The sequence below is a fragment of the Stomoxys calcitrans genome, chromosome 1 (assembly GCF_963082655.1).
Source record: "Stomoxys calcitrans chromosome 1, idStoCalc2.1, whole genome shotgun sequence".
NCBI classification, from domain to species: Eukaryota; Metazoa; Arthropoda; class Insecta; order Diptera; family Muscidae; genus Stomoxys; species Stomoxys calcitrans.
The window spans coordinates 105,356,592-105,382,213 of record NC_081552.1 but is presented as its reverse complement, the minus strand read 5'-3'; the positions used below and the strand labels follow the sequence as shown (position 1 = coordinate 105,382,213).

At 37.4% G+C, this 25,622-nt stretch overlaps 1 protein-coding gene across 2 annotated transcripts in view; it reads right to left on the bottom strand.

Moving 5' to 3' along the window:
• Positions 1 to 25,622, bottom strand: part of LOC106093455 (glypican-6) — a 423,383-nt gene that overhangs the window by 121,321 nt on the left and 276,440 nt on the right. The gene's annotated exons all lie outside the window — the stretch shown is intronic.

The window sequence follows — 25,622 nt, the reverse complement described above, 5'->3', positions numbered from 1 at the left end:
TTTAATTTTGCATAATTTCTCCTACACCCTTGCCAAGTATGGTCTAAACCGTTCTAAAACCTGATAAAATTATTCGATTTGGCTGAAATATTTCTCCTAATATGTATAAATAAACAAATCTTACGACGTTACATCAATACCTAAACAAATTTGTAATAAACAACAAGTAAAAACGCATCAAGTTTGGCGCGCTGAACTATGGACACCCCCACCATGGATTTATTTATTACCCTATTTTATTATAAACCTACTATATCTATATAAATGCCCACGTATAGGCCGAATTTGATCATATTCGGTTCAGGTGCCGAGAAGCCATATACAAGTTAATGTATTGAATTTCAGGGAATCAAGTTGCAAATGAGGACTTTATTGCCTGTGATCACAAATCGGTCCACTTGGCAACTATATGCAAATATAGTCTGATATAGACCATAAGCGTTCCGGATACCGGATGGCCTAGTGCAACTACATGTTCCAATTTATAGCAAAATATGGTATGATTTGGAACAAATTTGGTTCGGGAAAATGGGATATATAGTCTAACTCACTGTTATAAATTTCAGAGAAATAGAGAAATACGACTTTTTATGAGATAAAGGCCCATAATCGGCATATTCGGACAACGAGAGGCCTAAACCAAATCACTGTCTCAAATTTCAGCGAAATCGAGTAATAAATGGGGCCTTTATGGGCTTTAAACCCTAATTCAGCAAATCGTGTATAACAACTATATCCTAACATGTACCGATCTGGACCATATTCGGGTTGGATGTCGACGGTCATACTAAAATTCACTGTTCTAAATTTTATCGAAATCGGGTAATAAATGGGCTTAAGACCCTTAATAGGCAGATTGGTCTATAAGCCAACTATATCTAAAAACAGCCCGATCTGGATCATACTTGTTTCGTATGTTCCAAATTTCAATAAAATCGGGTGGTAATCGCTTGTTATGGGCTTAAAATACTAAATCGGTAGATCGGTCTATATGGCAACTATATCTAATTATGGCCCGACATGGGCCAAATTCCGTTCAGTTATCGGAGGACTTAGTGCCACTCGCGGTCTCAAATTTCAGCGAAATTGGACAATAAAAGCGCCTTTTTTGAGCTTAATGCACTAAACCAGGTGATCGGTCTACATTGCAGCTATATCTAATTATAGTTCGATTTTGCTGATTCAAGTACTTAACGTAACTTCGATGTGTTGCAAACGGAATGAATTAATGAATATACCACCTAGTTCTATGGTGGCGTGTATAAAAATCCATGGAGTTTGTTGTTTGATCCTTTTTAGTTTCTGCCTATAAAGAGAAACCGTGCAAAGAACTTGACAAAATTATTTCTTTTGACTTTAAAATGAAATCTCTTAAAATTGGTACAAGTCGGTTCTCTAATATGTTTTCGATAACGCTTTTACGAAAATTATCTTAAGTTATCTCGTGTTAATTTAATAATTTTAAATTGTTGTTCCAATTCGCCAAAATAACAAGTTCGTTTGAGATTGGTAACCGCTCTGCACCGGGTTCTGAAAATGACGCTCCCACTACGACAAAATTAGATCTGCTCCGATCCACGCTCCACTCGGCCCCGAATACCTGGTTGGGAGTCTTGATACAACTCATTGTTCCATATTTCAGCGATGTCGGGTAATAAATGCGCTTGTTATGGCCCTAAGACCCAAAATCGGCAGGTCGGTCTATATGGCAGCTATATCCAAATATGTTCCGATCTGGAATATTTGGTTTGGTTATCGGCAGGCCTAATAAAACTCACTATGCCAAATTTCAGCGAAATCAGGTAATAAATGCGATTGTTATATTGTTATTATATTATTGCTTAAGACCCAAAATCGACTGAATAAACATACCCTCTATCCTATGGTGGTGGGTATAATACCAGAAAACCGTTTTCCTCATTTAGTGCTGTTGCACATGGCTCTTGGGCCAATGGTTTGCCTTAAGGCAATAAACAAGTGACTGACTATCTGTCTAACAGACGCACACTGGGATACATGGGGATATAAACTATACCAAAATCATAAGTTAAAAATGCAAATTTGATCGCAAACATCAACAAAGAGTCAGCGGGGAGGTTCGTAGCTGTATTATTATTAACCTTATTATAAAAGAGTGATAAACTATATTTGTACTACAGTGGTACAAGGTATTATAACTAAGTGAATTTGTTTGTTACACTCAAAAGAAAAAGACCTAACCAGCAAAAACTTAATATGCGCATGGAGCATATTTGTAGCATTACCATTCACAGATATCAACATTACTTGTGGCTTAAAAATAGTAACGTGTACAAGAGAAGATAAACACTGAAAAATGGGTATCGTATTATATAGTAAAACATGTACACAAAACTGGTATAACAATTTTATTATGCTTTATGAAAATTTTCTCTTTTGTGAATGAAGTTTTGCTAAACTATGGGAACATGTCCTATTTTGGAGAAAATCGCAATAAGTTTATATACTTAAAATGGGTATGGAAATTTCCTAAATATTTTTCCTTACAACCAGTTCAAAAGTATTTAATTCACGTTCAAAAATACTCCCGGAAGGAAAATTTTGGAGCAAATTTGTACTGAAGCTTATTACGGTGTAGGAGCATGTAAAAAAATATTTAATACATAACTTTTTAGTTAGTGTCGAATAAAAAGAGGTATATATTTCCTTAAAGTATGTAGGTGCATTTTAATGGTATTTTACTGAAGGCGCTATTACACGGCATGTAGATGTCTTATGACATGTCACTTTTTGTATTCACTTGTAATTGAAAATGTTTGTCAACATTGTCAATTTACATAGGATTCATCATTTTTGGTATCACACCTGTATGTTATTTTCGTATGACATACCCTAAAATTGTGAGCAAAAGCTGATTTTTATACTTGTTAAAGTTGTGAGAAAGCTGGTTTAAACATAAATTTGTTAAAACAGTTTAACTTGGGGTTGCTCCCATTTGACTGACAACAAAACCAGCTGATTTCTTTATGTTTTTGTCAGAAGGAATAGAGCACGATCTAATCGAAAAAAATTACATGTAGCACATGTACATTTTTTCGATTAGAGCGTGCTCTTTTTCTTCTGACAAAAACATAAAGAAATCTGCTGTATTTGTTGTAACCCATAATTAAATTAATTTTACATATATATGATTTACCCAGCTTGGCGTGTTCATAGCGCCTTTTTTGAAAACATATCTAAATTCTATCACGATTCAACATCTTCCTTCATTCATCAATAACACCGAATACCAAAAAATTATTTTGCAGGGAAGTTCTACTTAATTTAATTACTAGCTGGACCGGACCCGCTCCGCTGCGCCTTCTTTTATTTTATATGGAACAAAATTTTCCTTGGAATATTTATTTTCGACAATTAAAGAGCTTTTAGTGAAATACCATGCTACGAAAATAGTATATCGCTTGACTAACAGTTTTACAATATAAGTGCCTTTATCTGAATCCCATATGATATTTATTGGTCTGCGAATTCAAGTTTGGATGTAGGGTGTACTCCATTCTTAAAATACTTTATTTAAGCCCGATATTCCCATGATGTCTGATTTAGGGGTGTTTTGGGGGGTGAGATGGTCCCCCAGACCATTGGCTCTGAAAAATATCAGCATCGCGCTCTTCTCTCAAATACCATTTATTTAAACCCCATATTGCCATTGGTTTTGAGGCGGAGTTTATAGGATGAGGCGTCCCCCAAACACATGATCCCAAATTGGTTATCAAATTCGTTTTATAATCTCAAATACCTTTCATTTGAGCCACATATTGGCGTGATCGAAAAATGTTTACCCTTTGGGGGGTGTTTTGCGGAAGGGGTGATGCCCTAAATACATGGTCCTACATTTGGATATGAAATTCGTATTCTACTCCCAAATACCTTTATTTGAGCCCCATATTGCGATGGCCAGCAAAAAATTGCTGGGGGTGTACCCCTTTCCCAGAAAATTGGTCCCAAAATTGGATATCAATTCTTGCTCTGCCCCCAAATCCTTTTATTTAACCCTCACATTGACATGGTCGGTAAATATGCCCGATTTAGAGGTGTTTTGGGGAGTGGGGTGGTCCCCCAAACACTAAGCCCTGAAAATATACCAGCAACGTTCTCTATTCTCATATATTTGTGCCCCATATTGCCATTGGCCTTAAAATTGGATATCAAATTCGTTTTCTAATAATCAAATTCGTTTTCTAATAATTCTAAAAGCCAGCAAATAAGTCCGTTTTGGGGTCTTGAGGACCCCAATTGTCTTGGTGAGCAAATACGTCTACTCCCAAATACCCTTCATTAGAGCTAAATTTTTTTTAGCCACTCAGTGATTTGGCTTTGAAAATATATATCAGAATCATGTTCTACTTTAAAATACCTCTAAGGCGGCTACTGCGTCAACGGGAAGAACTGTATCGGCGAAACCATTGTTTGCAGATGGTAAAAATAAGCATATTCAAAAATGGAATTTTTGAGTTCGAGGACACCAACACCAACCACCTCTAAAAACTTCGATGAAGAGCAACTTCGCACAAACGGAAACTGTACATCCCTTAAAGGTGGGATGTGCTCAAAATATCATCATTAATCACCGCACGTCCATAAGGTTTACTCAAAAACCGAGAACCTAGTTCCACACAAACTCAAGAAGAGCACGCTAAAAATGTTGATTGAAATTTAAATTAAATAAAAAAAGCAAAGAAACTCATCTATACAAGATTTTTCAAATCGAAATTTTGATGGGAAGAAATAACAAAAAACGTAAAATTTGCATTGTTTCGCAGCGACATTTTTCCCTGCTGAATGGTTTTTGGAAACTTGTAAAGAAATCCACGCAACACATCGCTAACATTCCTTTCAAGATTTACGCTTAAAATACCCTACACAGATGAAAATGATTTTGAAAAACAACAACTTTTATCGAAAAAACGACAACGAAATTTGTTAATTTTCCTGCAACAATTTATTTTAAATCTCAACGAACGAAAGTACATATCTGTTGTTGGAAGGCACTCTTTGCAAGCCAATATCTAACAACAACAACAATTTATCCATAAGCAAGACAAAAAAAAACATTTAACCAGCCACTTCATGTGCCTTGCTGCACAGCTTCGGTGCTCGCGCTGCTTATCTCGTTCGTTTACTGCTTTGCTGTTGGTTTTTTTTCTGTCACTCTCTCAACTATTACCCTAAAATCCAATTTTATTAATTTTGCTGGCGTTTGGTTTGAACTCATGATCTCATGTTCGTTAGTCTTGCACTCATCCACTAGCCTGCAGACATCATTTTATTTCTGATGAAATAACTCTATAAGCATTATGCACATTAAAAAGTATATTGAACAAATTCAGCTTTAAAAAAACGTTTTTAGCTATTTTAACCGAGTTTTTTTAAAATAAGCTAAAAGAAAACATTACCAAAAAAAATTTTGACCGGCCGGAGGATTCAAACATGCCTTAGCAAGTACTTAATGGCATGGGAGTCTGATGTGCTACATTGAAGTACGGGTATTTTAACAATTAACTCAACAAAAGAATTTGTTGAAAATCCACAAAATTTCAATTATTTTGTCAGTTAAGTTTCATATAACCTACTTTAACAAATAAAATCTTCAATTCAATGCTAAATTTCGTTGAGAATTTAAAGTTTCACATACAAATTTGGTAGTTGGTTTTTTCTTAGAGTTATTTGTTTCTGTGTACCACAGCCAGACCGCCAAATAGTCGGGCTCTTTAATGAACAAGGTCTGTTCAATAGAAAAGGTGACTGGTGGCATCAGAAACCGATGAAAATTTTGATAAAGTTAAGAAAATTGTTATGAAGCTAATCCGTTTTTTTTTTGGGATATTTTCGTCATGAAGTACGAGTCAATGAAGTTCGGTAATTTCTTAATTTTAAAGAGAAAAAAACAAAACCGATTTTAGCTGGGGAATTTTACGGCCGTATTGACAGTTCTATAAGGAAATCTGTCAAATAAATCTACTTTAAAACTGCATTTACTTTTGTGAATACCGGTGTTAGACTGACATCTTTGAAGTATTTCGGGATTGGAGCAACTCGTCGAGCTCTATAACTGAATACCATACTTCCACATGGGTTTTAAGAGTTTTTTGTATGCCAGTACTTTGTTTTCCAATCTATATTCCGCATTGGCATCTACAATATGCTTCTTCTGTTTAGTCGCCCGTTTATAGGTAAACCTAGGTACTTTACCGACGTAGTCAAAAAGGCACCTCAAGTTCGATCATATATCAAGCTTTTGTTCTTAGTTTGACTTCGATTACCGTGGTTAGTGGTCAAAAAGAGGTTTTCTGTCTGTTCTAGGTTTCACTTTCGCTTCCACCCCTTGAAACAACTTGTGATTATAGCGTAAATGACATGTCAACATTTTAGAAAATTTTCGATGTAAGATTTCTGAAATGTAGGAAAGGAAAAGGAACTAATTTTGCCACTTTGTTTTCGCGAAACTAATAGCTTTTAAGGTAGAAAAAAAAGTGAATCCAAGAACATGCCAGATCATCTTGATGCGCTGTATCCTTTACACTCTGCATTGCTTGTATGTTATCCAGATTTTTCACCGACGGTGTTTTCAATGCGTTTTGTCATGATTGAGAAGGTAAAAACCGAATAGAATAAGGTAGCTAAGGGCCAAGCCAAAAAGTATATATGCATACTAATTGAGAGGGAATACTTTGAAGGGGCAATATAAAAACTAATCGCGTATATTCTTCAATTTACTTGTGGGCCCAAAAATGAAAAAAATTTCATATGAATGGTTTTGAGACTTTTCCTCGAGAATGGGGAGGAGTGCTCGCATCTTTTGCATATATCTCGAAGATTGTTTTAATTTTCCTTTCATTTAAATTTTTATACCCACCACCATAGGATGGGGGTATACTAATCTAGTCATTCCGTTTGTAACACCTCGAAATATTGATCTAGGACCCCATAAAGTATATATATTCTTGATAGTCTGGAAATTCTAATTCGAACTAGCCATGACCGTCCGTCTGTCGGAATCACGATAGCGGTTGAACGCGTAGAGCTAGCCGCTTGAAATGTTGTACTGATACTTTATATTGATGTAGGTCGTTGGGGAATGCAAATATGCCATATCGGTTCAGATCTGAATATAGTTCCCACATAAACCGATCTCTCGATTTGACTTCTTGAGCCCTCAATTTTTGTTAGATTTGGCTGAAATTTTGCACATAGTGTTCTGTTATGACTTCCAATAACTGTGCCAAATACCGTTCAAATCGGTTTATAACCTGATATAGCTCCCATATAAACCGATCTCCCCATTTAGCTTCTGAGACCCTGGAAGCCGCAATTTTATGACTCCCAACAACGGAGCCAAGTACGCTCCAAATCGGTCTATAACCAGATATAGCTTCCATATAAACCGATCTTCCGATTTAACTTCCTGAGCCCCTGGAAGCCGCAATTTTTGTCCGATTTGGCTGAAATTTTGCATATGGCGTTCTGTTATGACTCTCAACAACTGCGCCAAGTACGGCCCAATGTGGTCTATACCTAGATATAGCTCCCATATTTTAGCAGAATCCATGGTGGTGGGTTCCCAAGATTCGGCCCGGCCGAACTTAGCACGCTTATACTTGTTTTTATATAATGTCGCCCACTGTTAACGGTCATCACTCATAGATGATAAATTTACCTCCGACAGTTGGTTATAAATGTTAGAGAGTGGAAATTTGTGTGGGTTGGTATTTTTCAAAGTGTTTTAAATAAGGTATTATATTATTAAAGGTAATTTACCACCATACACTCTGGCAAAGTTTAAACATTCAATGGTGTAGGTGACAACATAGCCAAATTTATATGCTTTGGAGGGGACTTCATTGAGTTTTTGTCTAATGATTATTACCATTACGAAGTGAGTGGGTGGATGATTGGTAAATAATGACTTCATTTAGGAAGTGTTTTATTACACATCAATTTAGTTTTTAGAAAATATTGATTTTTATTTTGGCAAATATGTTCAGATTTATTGTTTGTATATACACAAGCTGGTAGTTATTGATATCTAATAAGTCATTTTTGTGCCTCTGACATTTGCTTTCTCATTTGCAAATAACTCCACAGCCTATAATGGTTTAGGGGTCTTGCACATAATCGTCGCACCTCAACATTGTCTTTTCAATCATTGACTTATTATTAATATTGCTTTGATCTTATTGCAACTCGAGGAGCAGTTGTTTGAAATGAATTTTGATTTGAATTTAATGCAATTAATTTGTATTTGGTAGTTGTGCTAGAACCGATGAAAAATTCGAATGACTAACTTCTTGAGAATGCATTTCAGATTTGAAATTTCTAAATAAAAATGTCACATTTGTAAAAAATGGATTATATATATAGCAATTTAAAAAAAATAAATTTACTGATCTAAACGTCCAATTGTCATGAAGGTTGGTTCATATTCATAAGAATCTGCAAAGAACAGTGTATAATTGTTTTGTCAAGATAATGACTCCTGAACCGCTACTTCGTGAACTTTTAAGGTGATTATGTTGTGCTACTGTTTCATGTCCCTTGGAGTAGTTATTCTCAAAATAGAATAGCCTTCTTCTTCTGAATATCAAATTTCTGGTGAACTCGCAATTGAAACATAAATAAATCCACATCATGTGAAAACCTCATTATGCAAATGTTTGTGCATGACTCATAATTTGTGTAAACTTCTTTGTTCCGGCATTCCGACAAAGTCAAAATATCCCTTCATCTACCCATCCTTTGGGCGCAGACAGGCAGATGGTTCAGAGGAGTGAATATTGCGTTAAACAAAGAATAATTAAAACGCGTTTCCATAGCATTTTGTAGTTGTTTGTTGGGGGGCTTTGTGCAGTTTAACAAATTAACACGTTCACACACTGTTGGCCCATGAAGTATGCGTCGAAGTGGTACTGCAAGAGAGAAAACATGGTTCAGCAGTCGCAAATCAATTGCCCTTATGTTGGACAAAAAAAGGGGGTATATACGGTCAGACTTTTTCGAACATAAAACACAGCAAAAGCCAGTTTTAAATAAAATCTAATGACCCCTCCATATGTTGCCCAATGATGTGGGGGTGCTACGAATAAAGTTTTGCATCCCATACAAGCAGTTTTCTTTACATTGGCTATTCACTGAGAAATCTGAGCAAGCTGTGTGGCGTAGCTGATGTTGGAACAAGTGTAACTTCAATTATTCCCTACCAAGTTTTGAAGTGAAGCCGTGCTAAAGGGCAGTGTTGAAAGGTTGTGAGACTGTAAACAAACATGTTGCCACATTGAAGGCAAAATACTTTGCGAGTAGCGTTGGAGAACAACTACTCACATCAATTGGGGTTTTTCCCATAAGAGTAGTTAAATATTGTTTTAAGTTTATAGTCTTTGCTTTATTTTCCCACAAAAACAGACAAAGCGGTAGCTGTTTCAACACTAAAATGTGAAGATATGCTGATATTGATTACTAAGTACTTACTAATATCCTTGAGTGGGGTTCTTTTCTTTTTGTCTAGAAACTTACCTAAAAAGAAAAAAACAGGAAACAAAAGTTATTAAAGGTAAATATTTTTTGTTTGAAATTAAAATATTGGAGTTGTTATCCAAAATTAAAATAAATTGAAATATGTTGCAATTCTTTTTAAAGTTTAACGGCTCTAGTCACAAAACGTAATGAAGCCTTAAAATAGGTTTATTTGACAGTTCTAGAAAAGAAATCTGTCATATAAACCTATTTCAAATCGGCCTTAGGTTTAGTGAATAAGGCCTTAAAATTAAATTTTATGCAAACTCATCTTCAGAGTATTAATAAAGACATATATTGAGTCTTGAGTGCGGCTGAGGCTTATTTGAGCTTTGACATCTCAATTGAAATTCCTAATGTGCTCAATATTCAAGGGTTGCGTTGCATAAATATGTTGAAAAATAAGGTTGATAAAATGGACTTCGACAAGGCCAACAGCGACACGCATGAAAAATAAAATTGTATTCCATCATTAACAGGAATTGAAAATTGTTTATCCATTTTTATAAAAAAAAATTGAAATTTTCGAGGGTTGCGCTCTTTGACAGTGGTAGATCGCAAGTTTTTCGCGGGCCATACTGTAGTAACAATTAGACACTAATGTGATGAACAAAAGTGTGGTCAAGCGTTTGAGAACCGTCCCACCATCAAAAAACTGCAAATAGCAGTGAATAATGATTATTAAGAAAATTTGGAAAAGTGTGTTGTTTGCAGATTGACGCTAAGGATGCCTTCAACTAAGTAAAACCGACATCAATCTAAAATCAGCTGGAATTTCTAGGCATGAATACTACCGTACCGTCCATGTGGTCGGACTTATATGGAAAGAGCGGCCTAAAATACATAAAAGCCGCATTTGTACCCAATTTCCCTGTTATTTGAAACAATGATTTGCATACCGATGTCCGAACCGAATGTGGTTCAAATGGGACTATATTTCGATATAGTTGCCATATAGACCGATCTGCCGATTTTGAGTCTTAAGTCCATAGTTGTGGCATTCATTACCCGATTTCGCTAAAATTTGGAACGATGAGTTCCAGAAGGCTCCCCAATATCTGAGTTGAAGATGGTTCATATCGAACTATATTTATATACAGCTCCGCAATTTTTTTACTATTTGGCTGCATTTTTGTACATAGTGCTTTGCTACGACCTCTAACCTGCATTAGAAGTATGATCTAAAACAGCCTAAAAACTAATACAGCTTCCATAAAAAACAATCTGTGGATTTAACTTCTTATGTGGTCCAGCTTTTAAAGCACCCCGAAATGGAAGTTATTTACCGACCATGGTAATATAGGGCGCAAATAAAAGGTATTACAGAGTGAAAGAAAGCACAGCGGATGGTGCCGCACAAATGGCGTCTAAATAGAACAATGCCACATAACTAATCCTATAAGTGAACATTGGGTGATATATGGACTCTATATATAATTCTGCAATCCGGCTCTATTAGTGCAAATCGAGCGATGTTTATATTTGGGAGATATATCTTATTCTGCACCGATTTCCATAGGTTAGGTTAGGTTGAAAAGAGGGTGCGGATATTAATTCGCCTCAGGCTTGTGTGCGCTTTAAATACTCAAATGTAAACTCGAAAAAAAATCTTATGGTGATTTCGATTGTGCAAAAAAGTGTAGCATTTTTGTCGACATGCTGCACTGAAATCGAAATTTTGTGTTCGTTTGTTCAAAAAAATGTAACCCCACCATCGGGTGTAGTGTTCGTATGTAATTGACAGAGAGTGGAAAAATGTTGCATTTCTTACACCGTGTCAAGTCTATGGTGGAGAATGTCGCACTTAAAATCAGCGGCTATCATTCAAGCAAATTTTGTATGAACAGAAGAAGACAAAATGTTGTGAATGATTGGAAAAAGCGGCAAAATTATTTAGCTAGCGGCATATATTAATTTATTTATTAGATAAATAAATGCGATTTTTATCTTATTAATTGGTCGAAATGACTACATAGGAACATGTTCGATTGAAAATGCAAAAAGTGTAACACTATGAGAGGGTTGGGGTGACAATTGCATAATGTTGTCCCGTGTAAGTGCAACATTAGTGTAAAATTTTTTTCAGAATCGAAATCACCATAAGCTTGGAATTCTGTACTACTTACAAAGTCAGTAATTGTCTTTCATATCACGCCCCTAAGTTGGCGCATGTCTGGTATAGTGTCCTCACCTAAGTACCGGTGTCTATTGGCCGCGAAAGCCGGGCAATGACATAGGAAATGCTCCAACGTCTCATCATCTTCCCAAAATGCTATCGCTTGAAGCACCGAATTTGAATAAACCAGCTCGTAGTCCTATGTGTCCCGTTATGATACCGAAAGCTATACCGACCTCGTTCTTACTTCCCTTGAGTAGTAACCTCGTCTTCTCACGATTCGGATGGTTAATCCAGTCTCTAAGGACCCGGACCACTCGATACTGGTCTAAGGATTGAATCAGTGTGTCGGTCCGGATATGTTAAAAGTCCCCTCGATGTCAATACATACCGCCAATGTGAACGACTTGGCATCGATAGATTTTTCTATTTTCTGCACAACCTCGTGCATGGCAGTCTCCACCGACCTTTCCACCTTCTTCTGTTACTGTGAAATTGGTAAAGATATCTCAAATTTTTTTTTTTTTGAAAATTGTGGTCGCTATTGTTTGCAGGAACTAACCCTGGCGGTGACATTTGGTCATAATGTCAGAGTTGGATTTTATAATGATTGCCAACATACCATTTATAGGCCGATCCTAATCTATCAAAGCCTTCAAAGTGTAGTTGCGAATATCTATGTTTTATAGTGACATTCAGCATCCATAATTGTTAAATTTTTCTAAAAATAAATGTTGACTAATTTTTACGAGGAACCATCTACATTCTGCTTAAATGATGTCGCTAATTTCTTCTTCGAACCTAATTAAAATCGATCAAAAATCCGGTTTTGATGGAAAAGATGTCCGGTAAAAATTGCATCCAACTATTATCGTATATGCTTTTAATTTCCATTATGTCTTTACAAAGTATTCCTAAATTATTGGAGATAAAGTGGTATAACTAAAAATCAGAAACACGAAGAGATTTCTTCGTTAATGCGGTTATAAACTTTTTTCTTTCTTTGTCGACCAATTCATGTCAAATGACCTAGCGGAAAACATAAGTGTAATATAAAACTTGTTCTCATAGATAAAAGTCTGCTGACCAATATTATTTTAACACATTTCCTCACTTAAGGTGGGTATTAAGTTCGTGTTTCACAGTGAAAATTAATAAATTTATGCTGTATTGTTATGCTGTATTGAGTTTCCCATCACTGCACTGCCTGATGTTCCAATATTAGACAGCACTGCGCGATGTCTCAGTATAAGGTTCTTTGCTTGGTGGTTTCGCCGTCAGCCCGGTATTTAGTCACCTTCTACTGCCCGGCCTGATGTCTCAATATGTGGATCGCTGGATATCCTAGTATTTTCAATCTTGAAATAGACAGCCTTGCTCCCGTAGTGTGCAAACTTGTCACGTAGTCTGGATCAATGCCAATCGCAAGGAGAGTTCCTTCCTCCTGCCCCTCCCTGTGTAAGACCTCCGATTTCTCTTGATTCAGTTCCGATGACAGTTTCATTGGCACTGCCGCTGTCTGAATCTGAATCGGAAACACGACCTTTATTTAAAGGCTGGGGACCAACTGTGCCTCCCTCTGGTTTATCCGTCTCTTCCTCATTTGTTGGTCTGACGACTGGTTGTGCGCTTGAAGCATTACTCTGGACTACAGGTGTCAAGGCACCCACACCGATACCACCCCCGCAGCTGTTGGGTCTTTTAAGCCTACTCCGGAAAGACTAACATTTTTCGTAATAGGTAACTACTCCGAGATACGGATATATATTTTTTTTCGAGGAGCGAAATGAAAACTTGTCCGCTCCACTCAACGGTTATAATTCAAGTCAAATGAGAATAGATTGTGCCAAACACCGATTAAAAAATTGCCACATTATTGCAATATTTCTCTAAATAACATTATGTAAATCTGAAATGATTCCGACCAAGTCCATACACATATTGGAAGTCAAAAATTTGCATGATTTAGATTGGTGAGAAAATTAACAACGATCCTGCTGTAGTATGCGTCAAAATTCGATAGTTCAGTTAGTCAAAAAATGTGAAAAATCTATTTTTTGAATGTTTTGGTCAAAGAAAGTATTTTTATCGCTTCAAACCTTATTTTTTTCTTCTTTTATTGAGAGGTCATATTTTAGATGCATTTTAACTGAAGTTTGAACAAGATATGTCAACTACAACATGTGCTATATGTACTTCAAAATAGGCAATTTGTTCAAAACAAGTAAAAGCGTGCTAAGTTCGTTCGGCCCGAATCTTATATAACCTCCACCATGGATCGCATTGGAGCTATACCAATTTATGGTCCTACTCGGACCATGACTTAGAAACCCATTTTTATCGTACTTCGTGCATACGAACTTTCAAAGCGGATTAATTTGAAAATCTCTCCAAAGATTATTTTAATATTTTGTTTTTTTTTTCGTCTACGAACATTGAAATTCAGAATCTCAAATAATTTTTAGGTGTAAGACCTGTTTATTTAAAGTTGGGTCAAGCACACGGCGTTGTATAAAGCGTAATTTAAAATTTATTTATTTATGTAATGATTCAGCAATACTTTGCTATATTTAAAGAAAACATTTCTCGCCATCACTATGTGGGATCTTATTTCCTTAGAAGGATCCCACGTACCAGAGAAAGTTGGAATTCGATTATAAGAACAAAACGGTAATGACGTCAAATTAATTTCAATTGTTTGAACCACAGATTTGGTTATTTTCACAGTTTAGTAGCAATCTTAACTACGTTACAATAACAAGGATTAAAAGAAGATGTAACTAACCGATATATCAGTTCCATTAATCACAAATTTATTTTGCTTCTGCCAATTGAACCAACAGCGTTGCCGCAGTACCACCAAAGAGTAGCACAACACCCTTACTTACGGTAATTGTGCTGACCACCCCACAGTTAGTACTGCTGGATACAAAATGCTCACATGCCACTGAAGAATTCGTAAGCCCAGGTTCGAGTTCCCCGGCCGGAGTAGTGTAATTGTTGCAGACAAAACGTCTGTCATTACACGAAAACACATGCCTTGGGAAAAGTACAGCTAATAGACAGGATTGTCGAACGTTGTTAATGTGGTATTTGTATCATAGAGGCGTTTTCGCAATAAATACGACACAAATGCAACATACCAACGTACGCAACATATCAACATACGTAATTTAAAAACTTGAAAACGACAATTTTTTTTTGTTATTTTTTCTTGAACTTATTTTAGAAAATTCGGCTTAAAAAATATGTATTTCTAATCAACAATTTTTTTTAAATATAATTTGATTGGGAAACTTATGGCTGTTGCGCTATTCCATCATAAGGAAAATGATGTCGGTAGCATAAAAGATGCGTGAAAGACTACCAAACATGACATCATGAGATCAAATCTCCCCTCGATCCCCGACAAAACTTATAAAATTAATTTAAAAGTTGAGATTCCATTGCAGGATATTGTCCGGATTTAGACCATTGTTTATGCTTTAATGCTTTCTATTCAAAGAATAGTATAGCCAAAAACATTTAAAAGTCAGCAAAAGTTTGTTGTTGCTAGAAGCATTTGACTGGTTATCCCCAGCGGGCGATGTCAAATGGCTCATGGTGCTTTACAACCATCCCAACTAGAGCATATTGTGAAGCTCACATATGAATTTGAGCAGGGCTCTTTAAGACGACGTGATTCATAAACGCAATAGAAAATAAATCAAATTGTACTTCCCTTATTCAAATCCAACTTATCCAACGATGCCAATAGCAAAAAACACAAACATCTCTATCCAAACTCTTTTGTTCTCGCACTGCGATCGCCCAAAAAAAAGAGAAAACCCGGAGGAAAAACAAAAATTGGTTGAGCCAACAAATCTGTGTTCTGTCCGTATTTAAAAGCCGACACTCGTTCAATTTCCATATTTTGTATTTTCAACGCTGCGTTGAGGTGGCGATTTTTATACCCTCCACCATAGGATGGGGATATACTAATTTCGTCATTCCATTTTTAACACCTCGAAATAAGCGTCTAAGACCCTATAAAGTCGATCTAGCCATGACCGTTCGTCTGTCCGTCCGTCTGTCTGTCGAAAGCACGCTAACTTTCGAAGGAGTAAAGCTAGGCGCTTGCCTTCTTGAGCCACTATAGGGCGCAATTCCTATCCGAATTGGCCGAAATTTTGCGTGAGGTGTTTTGGCATCACTTGCAACAATTGTACTAAGCAAGGTTCAAATCGGTTCATAACCTGATATAGCTACCATATAAGCCGATCTACCGATTTGACTTCTTTAGCTTCAAGAGAGCGCAATTTTTATCCGATTTGGCTGTGCCAAGTATGGGGAAATCAGTCCATAACTTGATATAGCCACCATATAAACTGATATCCAGATTAGACGTCTTGGTTTTATTTATAAAGGGCGCAATTGTTACCGGATTTGGCTGAAATTGTTCCAGAAATGGTTTAAATCGGTTGATAACCTGATATACAATAGCTGCCATATAAACCGATCTCCAAATATGATTTCCTGGGCCTCTGGAGGTCGCAATTACTACTCAATTTGGCTGAAATTTTGGAGGTGGTGTTTTTCTATGACTTCTAACAGTCATGACAAGTACGGTCCATATCGATTAATAACTTAATATAGCTCATATATATTTGAAAAAGTCACCCAAAGGACTTCACAAATGCGATTCATGGTGGAGGGCGAACTTGCCACTCTTTTACTTGTTTCTACTAACTATCATAAATTTCGTTTTTCTTATATTTCAATCAGTTTCAATGATCATTTTATTGGAACTAAAAAATTTGACCTGGTTAAAATATTAACCGATCACCTCAGTGTCCACCGAGAGGGTAATGGAGGAAGTTGAGATACTGAGTGTCTTAATTGGCAATCTTTGTCCCTTAAAGATACGATAAGAACTATAACACGTTTCGTAATAGCAGCTCCGAAGACTTCCTTAACCTGACTAAAATGTCAGTAAACAAGTCACCGCTGCGTGTATCAAGCGGAGAACCCTAAAATTCCCCCAAACAGACATATTGGGCGTTCATGTCAATATGGGCCTCAAATGAAAGGTATTCGGGAGTAGATTACGAATCTAGCAAACAAAATCAGATGGGCATACGACCCATCATGACTATATGGAACTCGGTTTTTTTGTTTATTCGGTAGAATCAAAAAAGGCTGAACCGATTTTTTTAAAATTTGCACAGATTGCGTAAGTTTGTCCGGAAGAAAACATAGGCTATATAATTTTTTGATATCGGAGGGGGGGGGGCGGGGCGGACCCTCCCCCTTACCCCAACAACGCCATCCACAATCAAAAGTGGACCGATAGGCACAATATGGGTATCAAATGAAAGGTATTGGGTTCAAGTACCCAGCGGGCCTCCTCAAACCAAAAACTCCGACGTTCATGTCAATATTGGCCTCAAATGAGAAGTATTCGACAGTAGATCACAAATATGGCATAAAAAATAAGGTCCAAGTAATGGGAGGTCGCACCACCCCCAAGTACCCTCAAATGGGCATATTAGCCGACCATGTCTATATGGGACTCAAATGAAAGGTATTTGGGAGTAGATTACGAATATGACATTAAAATTTGAGTTCAAGTCTAAGTGGCGCTTTTCTCTCCCAAAATAAGTCAAATAGGTTGATTGACCCCATTATGACAATATGGTATTTAAAGGTAGGTATTTAAAGGTATTTGAGCGTAGAAAATTTAGAAATAGTATAAATAGAAAATTTGATATCCAAATTTGGAGTCAAGGTACGCCCTAAAACGCCCCCTAAACTGCATTTAATTTCCGATTATGGCAATATGGAGCTCAAATCAACGGTATTTGGGAGTAAAGTTTCAGGGCAAAGTGCCGTTGGCCACCCCAGCCCCAAAACACCTTCCAAACATTTCATATTTACTGACCATGGCAATATGGGCTCACATTAAATGGATTTGGGAGAGCAGCACGAATTTGAAATCCATATTTGAGTCGAAATATCTGAGTGCCATCCCTCCCCTAAAAAGCACTTCTCAATACCCTAATTTTCAAAACCACCAGATCTCGGAGATTGGAAATTCGATTCGTTCGAAATTTTCTTTACACTCTCACATTCAAAACAAAACATGGTTTCCATTGTTGGGGTCGGGTGCCGTCCAAATCTCGCCAAATGGGTATATAGACCAATCACGAGAATATAGAGCTTAAACGAAAGGTGCTTGAGAGAAAAAAAAACGAATTTGATATCCATGTGTTTGGGGAACTGCCCCACCCGAAAACACCAATAAAAGTTATTTGATGTTTAAGTTGATTGATTTTCGGGAAATTGATACTCATTTTCGGGACAAAGTCCCTGGGGTCCATCCCACCCTCAAACTGAATTTATTTACCGATCATGCCATTATGGGGCTCATATAAAATGTATTTGAAAGTAGAGCACGAAGCGTATATTTACATTAAGGGCCAAGTGGAGTAAAAATTCACCTAGGAACCGAGAAGGGGCACACTTCTCACACATCAATGCAAGCTTTTCGATTCAAGTTTAAACTCAATGATAAGGGACTTTTTTTATAGCCGAGTCCGAATGCGGTGCCGCAGTGCGACATCTCTTTGGGGAGAATTTTTTACATGACCATGCATGGCAAATGTCGCCAGCATAAAAAGGGGATTACCAACGCTTTAAATTTTGTCCGATGTTATTGCCACGATTTGAACGCAGGCGTTCAGCGTTATAGGCGGACCTGGCTACAGTGGCACGAAATCGATATACACATTCAGGGCGAAGTGTCCCAACATTAAATGATATTAGAGAGTTAAAGAAGGCGCAGCTAAGCGGACCCGGTTCGCCTGGTTTAAATAAATCTGACTACTGCACTAACCCTTTAAGATCATTCAAACGTTGTCTCTTTTATTCCCAAAGTAGCTACCCATCGTTATAAATTATTCCTACACTTCTCTAACTATGTTTGTTTGGCATAACAACAACAATGTTGCTTGTTTAATCACGAGAAAGTGAAAGCAAAGATTTTAAGATGTGCAATACAAACAACATGAGCCAGATTGAATTTAATTACCGCCCATTGGCTCCATTTGTGCCGCATGGGACAATGCTAGCAAATAAAGTATCGGTCGTCGCCTGTCTGCTGCGAAGCAGAAGTAGCAATGGACACCACAAAGGGCGAACAACTCCTAATTAATATACAGCAGTCTCTGTGCTCAATTGTATACAAATTGTAAGGCAATCATAGTATGAGTTTATTAAAAGTTCTTCCTTTCTTGCTTCAAAGAATTTAAAAATGTATTGGGAACAGACTGTTTATGCATTAAGTATCCAAGGCAGAATGCTCCTGTTTCAAACATCATGAGGCGACTTTAGCTAATGCTGTGTGGAAAATTCGTTTGCTTAAACTTCAAATGCTTATGAAAAGGAAATTGAAGTTGAGTAAGAAAATCAATCAATTGAGCAGTTGAGGTAGATATCATTACGAAAGTTTTCATAAAGAAGCAGAAGCTCCTTTGAGGATACTTGACATACTAAATTAAAAGGGACAGCTGAAGATTGAGCAAATTTTACGATAATTAAAGAAATTAAAAGCGCTTCGAAATGTTTATATCTGTCAACAATTACACGTAGAAATTGCTATTCAATCCCTGCAGGAAAATGATACAACCAATTAGAGCTATTAAAATATGGCTTTTTCATTCATTGTTCAATATGCCACAAACATCGTTCCACACCACTTCGCAAGCCATGCACGTATTGTAGTAACAACCTTTGTAAGCCATCCATTTTCAATTTGCCTTTTTGTCGTGAATTTGGCTTTTGAAAGCGTACCACAAAAAAATGCAGAAGATTGCCACCCAATTTAATAATCCTGGCACACAATATAACTCCAGTAGACATTCTCTAGGTTTTGCCTTTCCCCCAATGGATTTTGAAGGGATGTGTGAGATGTTGTCGCATGGAGAAGTTGGAGGTTAGTTCAATGGGGAGATCTGCTGCCTGGGAAGTGTGACATATATTTCCTGCATAATTTGTATGGTTGACATTTTATTGGTGCTTTGGAGGGGATTTAATGGCAATCCCATAAAATATTTACAACAATAAACTCGGTGTGTGTCAGATGGATGATATTGACACACTTCAGACAAAAGTTGATGCATGTCGTCAAAAGACCTTTCACAAAAAAGAAATGGTACCAGGTTGTCTGTATGGATGGATGGATGTTTGTGTGTGGGGTCTTCCACTGCGTATGTGGTTAGCAACACACACGCGCCCCCAATTTATGGATAATAATACATGATGTTTTGGGGTGGTGATAGTCTTGTTCAAAAACGCATTTGGAAGTCCATAAAAAGGTTATATGGAGAATCAAATAAAATGCATTACATTTTTAATGTTGGTGTATGACACTAAAAAGGGGGAGAAGAATCGTCCCCCTCTCGCCCTGTGTTACCATGCTATTTTTATGACCGTGTGAATTTTTGAACAAACAAAAGAAGTAACAATGCATTTTAAAACACAACAAGTAAAAGCGAGCCAATTTTTGGCCGGGCCGAATCATATATACCCTCCACCATGGATCCCATTAGCCAAGTTCTTCGAATGATCTTTTCAAATATATATGTATATATATATATTGGGTTGCCCAAAAAGTAATTGCGGATTTTTTAAAAGAAAGTAAATGCATTTTTAGTAAAACTTAGAATAAACTTTAATCAAATATACTTTTTTTACACTTTTTTCTAAAGCAATCTAAAAGTAACAGCTGATAACTGACAGAAGGAAGAATGCAATTACAGAGTCACAAGCTGTGAAAAAATTTGTCAACGCCGACTATATGAAAAATCCGCAATTACTTTTTGGGCAACCCAATATATTATACCAACACGCAGGGGATGTCCCCTATGAATGCACTGCATTGCGTTGGCGAATGGAAATTAGGAATTGGAGAGGGGAAAAGGATGTAGTGTTTATTGACATTTGTCTTAAATCTCTGGATGTCATAGTGGTTGGGAAAAACATTAGCCGGAAGTCGATTAGACATACGAACGGTTCGGGCGAAAAAAGATTTCTCTCTATAATGCATTGTCCGGTCCGCTGGTCAATCAATTACAAACGGGTGTGAGCTGCTGGAATGGCTTGTATTTCTGACAAACATCCTTACATCAGGGATAAGAAGACAAATATCAGATGAACACACACCATGAAAGTACCAATAGAACAGCGCGACGATGTTCAAGGTAGGCAAAAGATTTGGATACCCTACTGTTCCCAATCAACGCCATCACTCTCTTCTGTACACGGTCCAGTAGCTCCAGGGATGACTTTGAAGCTCCAGCCCATATATTTTCGGCCTTTTTAAAGTGGTATAGATGTTAAGAAGATCAGAAGGAATGAAGTATTTTCGTCCATAACCCGCCTCTTGTTCCCAATCTCTCAAATGAGTACGAATGACAGATTAACAGATCAAAAAAAAACATTTGCCCATGAACATTCCATTAAGGAATTGGGGCAAACTTCTGACATATCAATGAGTGCAGTCCGATTCAAGTTTAAGGTCAATGATAAGGGGCCTCCTTTTTATAGCCATGTTCGAACCGCGTGCCGAAGTGCAACACCTCTTTGGAGAGAAGTTTTACATGGCATAGTACCTCACAAATGTTGCCAGCATTTGCAGCATTTGCCAGCATTTGCCAAATCCCTTGGAGATATCTAGAGCCACAACCTTATTCTCACAAAACTGGTGGATTGAGTGACTTCAATGTTCCGAAAGAAATGCCATGAAGTCGCCCGTCGAGCGATTTCTGCGGAACCAACAGTATGGTCGCTAAGAGCTAAGAAGGACATTAGACTTTAAATACCTCACAAAATGGTGATAAACCATGCTCTTCATAACCTTGGAAGAGCGGAGCATATCACAATTGGCCGGTAATTCGCAGGGTTGTTCGCCTCACCCTTCTTGCGTACTGGCTGAACGTTCACAACCCTCCAACGCTCCGGGAATACTCCCGCACAGTAGGCAAGGTTGAAAAGGTTGCGTAATGGAGGGGCAAGCGTCGAAGAACGAGCAATATAAGTATTGATATGCCATCTGGGCCCGAGGACTTATATACATCGAGATTCTCAAGAAAATTTTTAACTCCACGAGTTCGATTGATTGATTGCTGTCCGGCAGAGAAGAGTTCTCTGCAAATATATCAGCCAACGGGTTTAGCCTTATCAACCGGGTCATTGAACGTTTGATCATCCTTAACAAGAGTTGGGATAGATGAAGAACTACCCTTTACCCTTTTCACGAACGACCAAAAGCTCTTACTTCCTCGTGTAGAAGCAAGAACCTTAGTACGTAAGCGCTGATCATAAAGAAAATTTTTGCGCCTAAGCGCTTTGGCACACGAAGATCTTGCCTGCTTGCGAGGCAGTTCAGTATTGCCATTTTTATCCAAGCGTCAGTTCCTGAAGGCCACCTCTTTCGATTTGACAGCATTTCCGCATGTGTGGTTAAACTAATTTTTGTCGTCTGATTTAGCCTTTTTAGTCTTAACTGGAATAAATATCGTCATTCCATTTAGAATTATCTTTTCAATCATTTCAGCAGTAGCATTTATATCGTCATCTAGTGAACATAGTTTCCAATTAAAATGCTGAAAGAATCAATTGAGCTGGGGAGGAAGCAGTACGAAGAGCAAAATACGAAAAAACGCTGAAACAATGCAGTGATCGAAGCTACCAAGAGGTGCAAGAGTATTAACTTCATACTTCCAGGGTGTGAAGTCAAGAAAAGATCAAGAGTATTATTTTGGTGCTCTTGGACACACGCGACATGTGTCGGTTCGTTCACTAGTTGCGACAAACCATTGTGCGCAGCAAAAAAAACCGTTCATGGAAGCCTCCCTTTGTCAGTTTGCATTTCCATATAGAAACGATACGTGCAAAATTTCTGACAAATTAAATAAGAATTGCGCCCTCTAGATGCTCGAGAAGTCTAATCGGGAGAGGGTTTATATGGCAGCTACAATATATCAGGTTATGAACCGATTTGAAGCATACTTAGCACAATTGTTAGAAGTGATACCAAAACACCACGTGCAAAAGACAAATCGGATAAGAATTGCGTCCTCTAGAAATCTAGAAATCAAGAAGTCAAGACTCGAGATCGGTTTATATGGCAGCTATATCCAAACATGGGCCGATTTGACCCATTTACAATCCCAACCGACCTATACTAATAAGAAGTATTTGTGCAAAATTACAAGCGTCCAGCTTTATTCCATCGAAAGTGAGCGTGCTTTCGACAGACAGACGCACGAACATCGCTAGATCTACTTAAAATGTCATGACGATCAAAAAAAATATATATACTATATAGGGTCTTAGACGCATATTTCTAAGTGTTACAAACGAAATGACGGAATTAGTATACCCTCACCCTATGGTGCAGGGTATAAACATTATTGATCAATGGGCTCAATGATGATTGCCAAAACAGGTGGCAGGGAAGCTAGCCAGAAAGTCCGAAAATAATAGCAGCTGTAAGCATTAGTGCGAGCATAGAACATGTGTATTTATTGAACATCTTTTTTAAATATTTATGAGCTCTTAATTAAGTTCTATAGATTTTCTGATAGCCTAAAAGTAAATAAAAGCCATCCACCCAAAAAATTTTTTTTAATCAATCGCACAAGGTAGCTACAGCTGCAGCAGCTACATATGCAATAAAAGTCTCTGTTATGAACTTTTATAGAAAACATTGACTCATTTGGTTATTGAGGTGTGTGTTTGGGGAGAAAGGCAGTCTTTTCAAATACATTTTTTTAATCAGTATGACGGTAGAGACAGTATATTAATGGTCAATAGGATTACATTTATTATGTTTGCACGTTGTTCTGATCCATCCACATGGAATTGTTTATGACGCTTTAGATAAAGACTACCAGCATTATTGGGACTATAAAATTAGCTGAGAATCGATTTCTTAATGTTCTTAATTGAGTAAATTTAACCCATCCAGAAAATATAAACGGCTTATCTTATATATAAAAATCAATTTGTGTTTGTTTGTGTGTTCCTTATAGACTCAGAAACGGCTGAACCGATTTTCTTATTTACTGACCATGGGAATATGGGGCATAAATAAATAGATATTTGAGTGTAGAATTCGAATCTGATAACCAAATATGGGACCAAGTGTTTGGGGGGCCGCCACTTCTCAAAAACATCCCCCAAAGGGGACAAATTTACGACCATAGCAATATGGGGCTCAACTGCAAGGTCTTTGGGAGTAAAGCTCGAATCTGATATCAATATTCGAGAATAGTGTCTAGGGGGCCACCCCACAACACTACCCAACAAATAGGAAGTATTTGCTGACTATTGCAATATGAGACTCAAATAAGAGTGGTTTTAGAGTAGAACACGAATCCGCTATATATTTTCAAGGCCAACTTACTGAGTGGCCGCCCATCCCCCAAAACAACCTCCAAGCCGGTCATGTTATGGGGCTCAAATTAAATGTATTTGGGAGTAGACCACGTATCTGATATCAACATTAGGGACCAACCGTCTAGGGGACGTCACACCACCATAACAACCTCCAAATAGGATGTATTTGCTCACCAAGACAATTTGGGTCTTAAAGAGAGTGAAACTAAATATTTATAGATTTTAGGGCCAATACCCCAAACCGGGACCACCCCAATCCCCCTAAATCGGGCATATTTACCGACCATGTCAATGTGGAGTTTAAATGAAAGGTATTGCGGGGTAGAGCAAGAATTGATACCCACTTTCGTGACTAATTTTCTGGGGTCTACCCCTTTCCCAAGATACCCCATAAGCAGCCATTTTTTACTGACCATCGCAATATGGGGCTCAAATAAAGGTATTTGGAAGTAGAATACGAATTTGATATCCAAATATAGGACCATGTATTTAGGGCATCACCCCTTTCCCAAAACACCCCCCAAAGGGTAAACATTTTTCGACCATGCCAATATGTGGCTCAAATGAAAGGTGTTTGAGATTAGAAAACGAATTTGATAACCTATTTCGGGGCCATGTGTTTGGGGGACGCCTCATCCTGTAAACTCCCCTAAACAAATGGCAACATGCCGTTTAAATGGTATTTGAAAGAAGAGCACGATGCTGATATTTTTCAGGATCAAGTGCCTGGGGGACAACCTCACCCCCGAATATGATGGGCAATGGCGTACAGATAAGTTTAATTTGTAAAACTATAGAGTGCAGCATACACGGTTAGTGGGAATAAGCGTTGTTCTAAGGAAAACTTATTACGAATAGATATACAGATTAAGGAGGAGATTTGCTCACGTAGGAGGATTCTCTTAAAAGGTTGACCTCTGCACACTTACTTGAGAGCAAGTGCACAGCGAATTGCTTGGGAATCAATCGTGAAGTTAGTCCGAGTAGCGTACTAGTATTAATATTGCGGTGGTCGTGGGTTCGATTCCGACCAGAGACCTGGCCTGTCGCTACTGTACTATCACAATGGACTAAATTTGTCTTTTAAGAAAATAGATGCCTCTCTACACAAAAAAAAAAAACACTGTAAGAACAATTTAACAACTTTTGTATGTGAAAAGAGTGGGTGCTATACAATTTTGCTGTTGAGGTGTGTCTGTCGATACTTGACGGAGAAAACTTTGAAATTTTAAGAATTAATAGCATATCTACAAAAACTATGTGCAATCTTTACTGTGGAGAATAAAATTTTTTTGCTGACTAGCTTAGCGAGTGATTGCTGACACTCAATTTGTACTTTGGGTTGCTAAAATTTTTATGTGATTTGTTGAAGAAAAATTGACAAATGTTGTAGTTGATTTTTCAACAAAAGTTGTTGTTTTTCAAATTTATTTTTATTTGTGTAAGCTAACCTAGCGATATAACAGCAGTTCTATACGGACTGAAAATTATTTGTGGGCAGAACAAGACATACAGG